At 25.1% G+C, this 10,915-nt stretch overlaps 1 long non-coding RNA gene and 2 pseudogenes across 2 annotated transcripts; 1 reads left to right on the forward strand and 2 right to left on the reverse strand.

Moving 5' to 3' along the window:
- The window catches only part of LOC145965737 (proto-oncogene tyrosine-protein kinase ROS-like), a 111,166-nt pseudogene that overhangs the window by 82,273 nt on the left and 17,978 nt on the right, over positions 1 to 10,915 (reverse strand).
- On the reverse strand, positions 891 to 7,327 carry LOC145965770 (uncharacterized). The gene is made up of 4 exons (XR_014436794.1): positions 7,110 to 7,327; positions 2,134 to 2,279; positions 1,770 to 1,953; positions 891 to 1,624 (listed from the first exon to the last, which is right to left on the reverse strand). It is a non-coding gene; the product is annotated as an uncharacterized LOC145965770 (long non-coding RNA).
- Positions 6,055 to 9,756, forward strand: LOC145965754 (uncharacterized; annotated as a pseudogene). The gene is made up of 4 exons (XR_014436790.1): positions 6,055 to 6,262; positions 8,562 to 8,703; positions 9,283 to 9,376; positions 9,520 to 9,756. The product of XR_014436790.1 is annotated as an uncharacterized LOC145965754 (transcript).

Genomic DNA, 10,915 nt, shown 5'->3' on the forward strand with positions numbered 1-10,915 from the left:
ATTAAAAAATATCACATCCGTTTTCATGATTGTACAAAATCAAATAATATAATGATATATCTAATTTGTGTTTTTGAGTAATCGAAGCGAAATCTAATGGTTGCGATTATATTTGTTTGCGGAATTTAATTACTTTTCGAGTTATGAGACGTGAAATAATTTCTTAATTTTATATAAACTAGAAAATATTCTTTTTCTGTTCTTACCTCAATATTTTTATGCACAAAACAATGAGAGGAATCAATTGGTAGAATAAAAACATAGTTGTTTTTAAGAAAGAAAAATGTAATTTGCAGTAAGCAGCTACAGCTATTTTATTCGAGATATAAACAACTTGGGTACTCCAAAATTTCATATCTTACTTCTATCTAAAGACCTTTTATGCTGATTTGCATAACACTTTTTTTAAAATTCTAATTTTTTATATCGCAGAATATATTAAATAGCGAAAAAATTAAATAGTAATATATTTGCAAAAAATGTAATAATTTAAAAATGAATGTGAAATATAATATTATATATGAAATATAATACAATATATAATATTATAAAATAAGTTCTCTCTCTCTCTCTCTGTCTCAAGAAATTTTAATAAATATATTGTAATTATATGAATTTATGAATTTAAATTTTATTAGAAAGTCATATTAAAAGATAAAAAAATAGTATAAGGTAAGAATATAATATATAAGATTAATGATACAAGATTATATATATATATAAGTTGAAGAAATAATATGATAAATTTTTAATCTATATTTAACATCTATACATCATATAAAATTTGGATAAAAACTTGTTTTAAAGTTTATATTTTTATTTTTAAAGTTTATATTTTTAATTTGAATGAGATTATAAAAAAACATAATTGAATTTTCTTAGCTGTATATATATTTGTTAATATTATATTTGCTGAAATCATATTATATACTAGAAAAGAGAAAATCTGCTTCTTATTAAAATATTTATAGAACATTTAATTATATGTTTTGTGTGAGATTTATAACCTTATATTTATTCCAACGTAATTTTGTTTAAATGGCTTGATAACTGTTTCAAAAAATTAAAAATTAAAGAATTAAAAATTAGAAGGAAAAATTGAAAAGTTAGAAATCTCTCTTATACCTAAGATCGATGCGATAGAGATAATAATTTTAAATTTTCAACTTTCTTTTTAGATTTTTCGTTTGTATATAATTATAAAAAATTTTTCTGTTTGTAGAGATGTTTTGAAAGATAATATTTATAAAAATATTGTATTATATTGGAATATTGTATCTTAAGATACCAACATCGCTCTAGAGTCGCATATTGTTACGCATACCTTGTTGCGCATAACATAATGTATTATTTTCGGTGAGAATTATGTAGTGCGGTTGATTGCGGACATTATCTGAAGGTTCTTATATAAAAAATAGTTGATATTCACATAAATATGGTAACATACCACTTGCTCTCAAAAACGTCTAATCACATTTATTATGCCAAACAATTATCACCCCATCATAATTTCGTGAATTGTGAAACAAATCCAAATCTCGTGGCCGACACGTTACGATGGTTCCCAGAATATATAATTTTTTCTTTCCTTTTTTTTTATTGTTTTTCTATTGCATCATCAGATCTAAAAATGTAAAAGCAACATTCAAATAATATCTTGTCGATTTGTAAAATAATGATTTAAATTGTAAATAATTATAATTAATATAATTTCTTGGTTTATTGATAAATGAATATTAAAATACATTACATGATGTGTAATAACTTACCTCTAGTATCTTTGTAATTTGTTGTAGCCACTTTTAATCTAGATGATTTTGCAATATCCATTCGATATCTTTATCAGATAAATGCAACAGAAAGCGGGATATCATATTAAATTTCCATTTATAATTTATACATTTATTACATTCTAGTTTACGATTGAAATATATCATCATCATGCTGTGTGTTCTAAAAAAAAACAGATAAACAAAATTTCAATCGCAGACAAGAAAATAAAAATAACGTTTTACTTTCATTCATTGATTATAAAATGTATTAGTTTATTAACTTAATATATTATTAAGATATAATTATTTTTGACTTATAATTAAGTTACTTATTGATATAAAATGTAATATAAAATATTACTTGGAATTGCCAACAATTGTCATCAAATTTATACGGTGAATAATATTTGTGATATCTTCCTGCGAAAACATTTAACGGATAATTTAGCACGCGCGATACCTTTCTTATATAAAAGTACTCAGCATTATATCCCAGTCTTTGTATTACTGAAAATAATAAAAAGATATCCATTATATATATATATACAGGTATACATACATAATTATTTAGATAGTTTATTGATTTTCGAACGTTTTGTATATTCTATTACAGTTTTTGTACAATATCAATAATATATTACAATATTAATTAATTTTTTCATGATTTAACGATCACTTGGTTGGAAGCAAGTTGAAGGCATCATCTATTATATTACAGTTTTCCTGTTAATTAACAATGCTAATTAAAATTCTGTTAATGATTGAAACTTATAAAATGAAAGAATGCAACTCGGACTGTATGAAAACTGTAATAAAATATACAAAACGTTCAAAAATTAATAATTAAGTATCTAAATAATTATATCATTGTGTGTAAAACATTTTGTAAAATATTAAGATATTTACATAAAAATATGAATTAATAGTCTGAACAATAGTCTTCCATTTTACAAAGAGTTTCAATCATTAGCGGCACACATTAAATAATTTTCTGATGATTTTATTTTATTTCTTTATTATCGCTCGGAGGCGGAAGCTGAAAACGCGTAATAAAACGAATCGAATAGCAAAATCAAATAATTAACATAACGGAAAGCTTTTTGTTTTTTTTATGGAATTAATAAAATAATGCATTCATACACACTCTCTAAAAATGAATCAGTATATTATCACTGAAAATAGTAAACAAAGTCACTGCTACAGCAGTTATAAGTTATTATAGCACTGTAAATCAATAATATTTCACTGAAAGAATTAGTAATATTGACTGTTTTAATCAGTAATATTAATTTATCTACTTCGCATAAAATTAAAAATTTTATTTATATTTACATGCGTATTAGAACAAGAATGTTAAATAGACGATAGTTTATTTTATCTTTAACATACAATGAACAGATCATTTTCGTTTATTCGCCGGACATCTACTTGTCCGACTTATAAAATCGATTTAAAATATCTGAAGTTCCTCTATTGAGATTGTATCAGGAATTAAATCAAAGTGATACTTTTAATTTTATCTGTCGCCCTTTGCAAGCTTTATAATTCTTATGACTAAAACTTAAGTACGAAAAAGATAGCGCACCGTAGCGGTATAAACGAATGAACTAGCGATTACTGATTTTACAGTGAAATTTTACTTCCACTGACTATAATTAGTGAGATATAAGATAAAGTAACAAAAAAGAAGCGTTTCTACTAGAGATCAATGAAATACTGATTCTTAGTGATCTTATTTATATATTTGTAAATAGAAATTAATATATAATATTTTCGTAATAATTATATATATATATATATATATATATATATATATATTTATATGTATGTATGTATATGTAATGTATGTATATATGTACACATAATTTGAAATTAATAAAAATTAGATTTAATTTTGTCTATATTAGAAACGTGAAAAATATGGTTTTAAAAACGTTTTTATAGAAACGTTTCTTATTAATGTTTTACGATTAAAAAATATTGGATACGTTTAAAAAACGTATATAAAACAAATGTGTGCTACCTCAGGCATCATAGCATATCTTAAGTTATTTATTGACGACAGCCACGTGTCATAAAACGTTGTGTTTCGTCATCTATTGACAATGCGTAATTAAAGCTTAACTGTCCATTTGATATTAATGCTGTCTTGTTGCAATGCAGTGGAAATTAAATCAAACTTCAAATTTTGTCTCGAAAATATTATAGTTCTAAGAAGTGACATAGACGAGATGATATATTGAATCCACTAAATATTATTGTTATATGTATTATCTAACTGATATAAATAACTTATTGTTAGTTAATGAAGAAAAAATCGTAAATGGATATGCATGTATTAATACTTGAATGTTTGTTTTCTTACGATATTTATTAGATATATTCAACATGTGTACTTTTGTATTTTATATATTATATAAGAGCTGCACATTTTTTAATGTAATATTAACTATTTTGTAAATTCATAAATGTTAACACACAATTGTAATTTTCTTTTTAAGCTTTTTTTATATTATGTTTTGGAGCTTTTTCCTATTTCAAACTGTACATATAAATCTTTGTACATACATATATCATTGCTGTGGAGGGAATAAATTTTTATAAATTTATAAAATATTTGAAAATATGTCTATTATTATACATGAATTTAAAAAGAGATTATACAAGACCATTATACAAATACTTGTTTAATTATTCTTAGTTATTCTTAACACACAGTATTCTTCTTAATTATTCTTAGCAGAATGTTTCTTTAATAATATAAAAATATTTTTGAAAATAAAAATGTTGTATATCATTAAATATATGGATGGACTGAATAAGTCACAAAAGGAGACCGGAGTATCACAAAATTATTTTCAATTATATTTCACGTAATTAAAATGTTTATCACTTTTTTGGAAAAAGTAATTGATTTATAGCGGAAGAAAGAGAGAATTTGATTGGATGCACTAATGCACACTGGCGCATATAAAAATTGTCGTATATAAAATTACAATAGTATAATTAAAATAATAAAGTTATTAATATTATAAGTTTTTTATATCATATTATATTATATATCATATTAAGTATATTATGTTAATATTAAGTAAAGTTATATTATATACGTTATTATATTATATGGTTATTCAATGCAAATAACAATAATAATAACTCGTACAATTATTTTATTTATTTTAGTTATTTATTTTTTGTGCTATTGAAAATTTGTATTTATTTATACTAGAACTATTAGATTTATACTAAAAACGCTACGCTATTGATTCAAACTGCATTATATGAATGTCACAGAAAACGTATAAATCACTATTTTAAATCTATTATTACTTTTCTTATAATCAGAATATCTTTTTATATAGTAAACGTGCCTCTTATGCCAAAAGGAAGATACTCAGAAATAAATTAATATAAAAAGTTTATAATAAAATTCATTAAACAATTATATATATACATATATAATTATTTTTATTTATACATAGAACTATTTTTGTTTTATACATATATAACTTTTTTGTCAAACAATTTTTAAAGATTTTAATTATCTTTGAAATAACGCGAGTATCTCCATGGAGAAAAATAAATTACAAATGGAATGCAGCTAATAAGACGTCATGGCAACACATGATCAAATTGATCATTCGAAGTCAGTTACTATTGTGATCGCTAGCCAGAACACACTACCGCGTTACTTATCGTTTGATTCAAACTGCATCATATGAATATCACAAAAAATTGTGTACAAATAGTGGATTTTGAAAAGCATACGTAGTAACACAATCGTACGAACGAATTGTCATAATTACATATTTAATGAAAGATATAGCAAATATTGAAGTGAATTCGATTACACGCTGCGTGTGCTTGAATATGGCTGAAAATGTTACAAGATCTATAATTCTATAACTTCTTTGATCGTTTGTAATTTAATTGTGGTTATCTTTTATCGACGTTTTTCTACTATAATATTAGTGGAAAAGGAAAGCTGATAATAATTATATTCCTGTGTTCTTTATACAATTCAATGAATATGTATCATTTTGCATGAATATGTGTCATTTGTTCTCCTAAAAAGAAATACAAATTATTTACTTACTAAGAATTCCCTAATTTAATCTTAAGATATATATTGTGATCGTGACCATAAAGAGAAATCTAAAAACATAATATTAGAAGATAATAACTTGCGATTCGTTAAAACTGAGTTTTAAAGAATTTATCGAAAATATATGTATATATATGAATTAATATCAATTCGAATAACACATCAGAATTAGTAGAGTGAAAAAAACAACTAATTGAGGATTCAACGGAAACCGATTGAGTGCAAACGTTTACGAAAAATGCAAATTATGTTTGGAACAATTTTATGTGTTTTATTGAAAAGTTTAGTATTGACAAAGGCAACTATCACGTCGAAGGATTATACCACTTCAAACAACCTCCAAAAAGAAAGTGTTTCCATGTATCCGAATTTAAATTTCACGCAGGTAAGAGATATTTTTCGCTTGATTAAGAAACAATTGAATGTTATTGCAGTTAGTAGTGTAACTAAAAATGAATGATAATAAATTATATATTCTACTTATAATAAGATAAGATAAAATAAAACAATTCAATATGAAAGAAAAAAGTATGTACGATGTTGTAAAAAAAAGATGGATAAAGTTTTGAAATTTTGTTTACAAATGGATGTTATATAGTATATTAAATTTAATTAAAACGGTATTTTAAAATTTGACTGTATTATTTTGTCTCTCTCTCTCTCTCTTTCTATATACAGGGTGTCCCATGGGATTGTGTTGAAACCAATCAGCTATCATTTGCGAATGCATGTAGTTATTGACATGGCTAAAGCTGCGTTGAAAAAAGGAAAGTCTGCAATTTTGAATGGGTATAAATTGAATTGAACAGAATGTTTGCATAGTTCTCCATCCTCAAACATTCCATTTATTGTTTTGCAAAATTCGACTCGTTTTGCCATAGCGCGTTTGGTTAGCAATTGATGCGAGGTTATTTTATACGGATGCATATTCAGGAAATGTTTTAAAATCCTGTGCAACGTTGTTTTCGATATTTTAAGCGCTTGAGCACCTTTCCGAATGGATGCATTTGGATTTTGTTCGAAATAATTCTTAACCTTGTCAATATTTTTTTCTACGGCAATAGATGCAGACGGGCCTGGCAGATCATGTCTACGGTCTTGAATTGTTCCATATTGCATGAAATTATCGATATTTCTTTCAAAAACAACACAAAAATTGATTTTAATGGAGATTTATTGCCGAAAAATGAAGTAATGTAACGCATAAATTTAAATAAATGATCAATTCTAACCTCTTAAGTGTCGTTTCGCTTGTAACTTTATGCGTTCCGTACTTAGAACGAAACCCCTTAAAAGCACTGCTATATATTTTTCCTCTAGAAAAGAAGCACTCGATGAGGTAAACCTTTTCTTCCGTAGTTAAATTATTCAATTTGACGTGCTCGAACTTGCTTCTACCACAGCCAAAATAAAATTGTGAATCTTCAAATAGGCGATCGTTAACTGTAAGACCCTATCTGAAGTCACGGAGGAGCGTACCAACTCTACAGTTTCAACACAATCCCATGGGACACCCTGTATATATATATATATATATATATATATATATATATATATATTTAATTATTATTTCTAAAAATAACAATTTTAAAATTAATGAAGTTTTCTGTCTACTCTCTGCTACATTAATATATCCAGCCGATGGCACTCTCTTCAACAGATTTTTATGTTATTTTCTTTCAATTTTTAAAATTTCTTTATTTTCCTAGATATACATATATAATATTATATATTGATATATAGTAAGCTTTATACTAATGTAGATTTTATTTTATGAAATTAATTTAGAAAGTTAGCATCATTTCTTTGTGTTAAGGATAATTATATAATGGAACAGAGCTACTAAATATCGAGATAGAAAATCCGTCTAATAAAAAACCATTCATTAAACATTCTTCAAGTTGTATCTATTAACGCTAATATTTCGATCGACAATATATTCAATAATAATCACTAGAATTTATATTAATTTCCATTGTACATATATCCATTTATATACAATTATATCCACATATTTTTATCGAGGCATTATCGATTTATACCGGTTTATACTATCATTTCCAGGATTTGTTTGTGTTAAAAATATAACCACTTTCGAGAAGAAACTTGGCAAGATTATAAATAAAAGAATTTATATAATTCTATGACTAATATTTCATAACTGTAAAGAAACAATATTTTTAACCTTTTCATTCTTGAAGTACAAACGTTAATAAAACTTTAGTAATATCGGCAAATTTTTGAAAAGAAATTTGAGTTGCGGTAAAATTGAGAAGAGATAACTAACCTATCATGAGAAAGAATCAAATCGTTACACAAAATTGTTTTAATAATTGTAAAGAGCTACATTTTCACTTGTACTGCTTGCTAAAAGCTGTTATGAATCTTCATTGACTCTCGTTAACCTATTGATTGATTTTATTTTTGACATGAGTTATGTTTGATATACAAGATGTCTTAAAAAAAATAAATAAAAATAGATTTTACAATATGAATAAAACTACATCGCATTTAATATATATCATTTAGGAATGGTATATATCAAACCGGTATTATTAAGCAAACAAAAAATGAATGGCAATTTTTGTTTAATTTTATAATTTATATAATTTAACATTAAAAGCACCAGAAACAACCACTTCAACGATATTCACCTAATTCTTTTCGTATGTTATACTTTATAGGATATTTCAATGTCCGAGAAAAGTGATCATCATATACTGAGTCTCAAATCTGACCGGAGTCATTCTGATAGTACTGCGAGAAATGCGCGAAAAGTCGATGAAGTTACAATTGCAAATATTTCCATCATCCCAGAATCTATCGGTAAGTTGCAAAAAAAAATGCATAAAACATTAATAACAAAATCTATGACGAAAAAGTATAAATATAATTTAAATTCAAGAGAAGGTGGAAATCAATTCTAAAAATATCTTCCAGTAGTGAGAAGAATATAAATTCTAATTCCGTTCATAAAAGAAATAGAAAAGCATAATATAAACATAACATTGTATATAAAAATTGTCATAATTTAAGGTAAAGTCAATTTTATTAATTTGCTACTCTGTTTTAAAGCAGTCGCAAATATTATACTTTTCTCAAACATTATACTAATTTCTTAAGCTATAGGAATTTTTCGAAAAGTACTTGTCACTTTATTAAAAATTATTTATTCGTTTTTGCCATGAATTAACGATTACTTTTCTAAATCTTAAATGACGCAAAAAATTCTTATATTATGTTTTTAAAGGTCAATACTGTGCTAATTTCCATATTTTGTAGTTCACATTTATTTTTGCTCTTTCCTTTATTTTCACATTAAATTGTTTTTTTTCTGATTTACTGAGATAATCCACTTAATCTTATATATAATTATGTTAATATGTATGATCTTTAAATCTCTAGAAAGCAGATTGAGCAAGCCAACATCTCTCAGAGCATTTGTACAATTCGACAGTCAATTCACAGAAAAAGTAAACGACATTTTTGTGACGTTGAGGTAAGGAATCTAAATTCTCAGTTTGTATTCTTTCTTTCATTTTTCTCCCTTTTTCTTAAATTCAACGACATAAATATATCAAAATGTTAATTCCGTAATAATTTTGTTAAATATAAAATGACTAAAATTTTATTTTTTTACAGATGGAACCAACCTAAATTTACCGATGAAATAATACAAAGGTATACAATGCAATGCTTTTTCATCGAGGACTTAAAAGAGATTCAAACCTGCGACGATGAAAATATCACAATTACAAAATTGGAGCACACGGTGCACAATCTAACATCTAACACGACATATTATTTTCGAGTACGTGCTCATACTAAAATTGTTGCTGGTCCTTACACGGATTTAATCAATGTGTCGACTACACATGAAAATCCAATACCTAAATTATTACTCACAACGGATATAGGTATGGAAATATTGGACGTGGATTTAAACATTACTAATTTCTTAATGATAGGGTACGTATAGTGATAAAAAAAATAGTTATAATTATCATAAATTATTTTTAACACTAACTATAAAGTTAAAGTTATTATTATTATGCACAAGTTTATTATTATCAACATTATAGTAGTAATAACTATAAAATTAGAAATCTCAACTATAATTTTTTACTATATAATTATAGTTCCTTTCTTTCAGATCAGTAATAGAATATAACTCCTTTTTTTCAGATATGTATCATATGCCGCTTATTCGACAAGACAATAGAATTTATTGGAGTGACGATAAAGACCTAATGACATTGAAGATTAATGAAAATAATATCACAAAGATGGCTACCTTTGATAAAGATGTACATAATCTCTGCATTGACTGGGTAGCAAGAAATCTATATTTCATCTCTTACTGGTTAGACTCACATATTGTAAAGTTCGACTTAACAATGTGGGAAAATGGCATAATTAAATTTGATGAGATTGTCAAATTGTCAGAAAATATTTTTTCCAATTTAAATGTATCACCGTCTATGGGGTACGTTTACTACCGTTCACCTGAAAAAATAATTTTCCATTAAAGATTTATGCAAATTTGTAATTTTCTATCTATAATTTTACGTGATTTTATAATTAAGATCATAAGTAAAAAAAAGAATAAGTTATTATATAATTATAAGAATTTTGAATTTTTACTACATACAAGTTTCAGTTTTTGTTAAAATAATGTTTTATAATAAAATAATTATATATTTTTTAGAATTTTATATTCCCTATCATACAATTCGACAAATAAAATACGTTATATGATGCAATATGATCTCGATGGAAAAAATGAGCAAATTGTTCAGATAAATTCACTATCCTATTGCCTATTTCATTATAGGACGAATATTTATGATACAATAATTGATGACATGAATAATGAGGAGCCGTTAATTTACTGGTTAAATCGTGGTTACATATTTATGACAGACATTAACGTTTCTATGTGCAATGAGATTTTACACAAGGAAAACAAAAGTGAAAACGGTCCATTCAAATCTATGACGATTGACAAAACAAACATTTACATTTCAGAATTTAAAGT

This window comes from Camponotus vicinus, unplaced genomic scaffold (assembly GCF_025532165.1).
Source record: "Camponotus vicinus isolate PSW18456_S1 unplaced genomic scaffold, iyCamVici1.0 SCAF_14, whole genome shotgun sequence".
Taxonomy (NCBI): Eukaryota; Metazoa; Arthropoda; class Insecta; order Hymenoptera; family Formicidae; genus Camponotus; species Camponotus vicinus.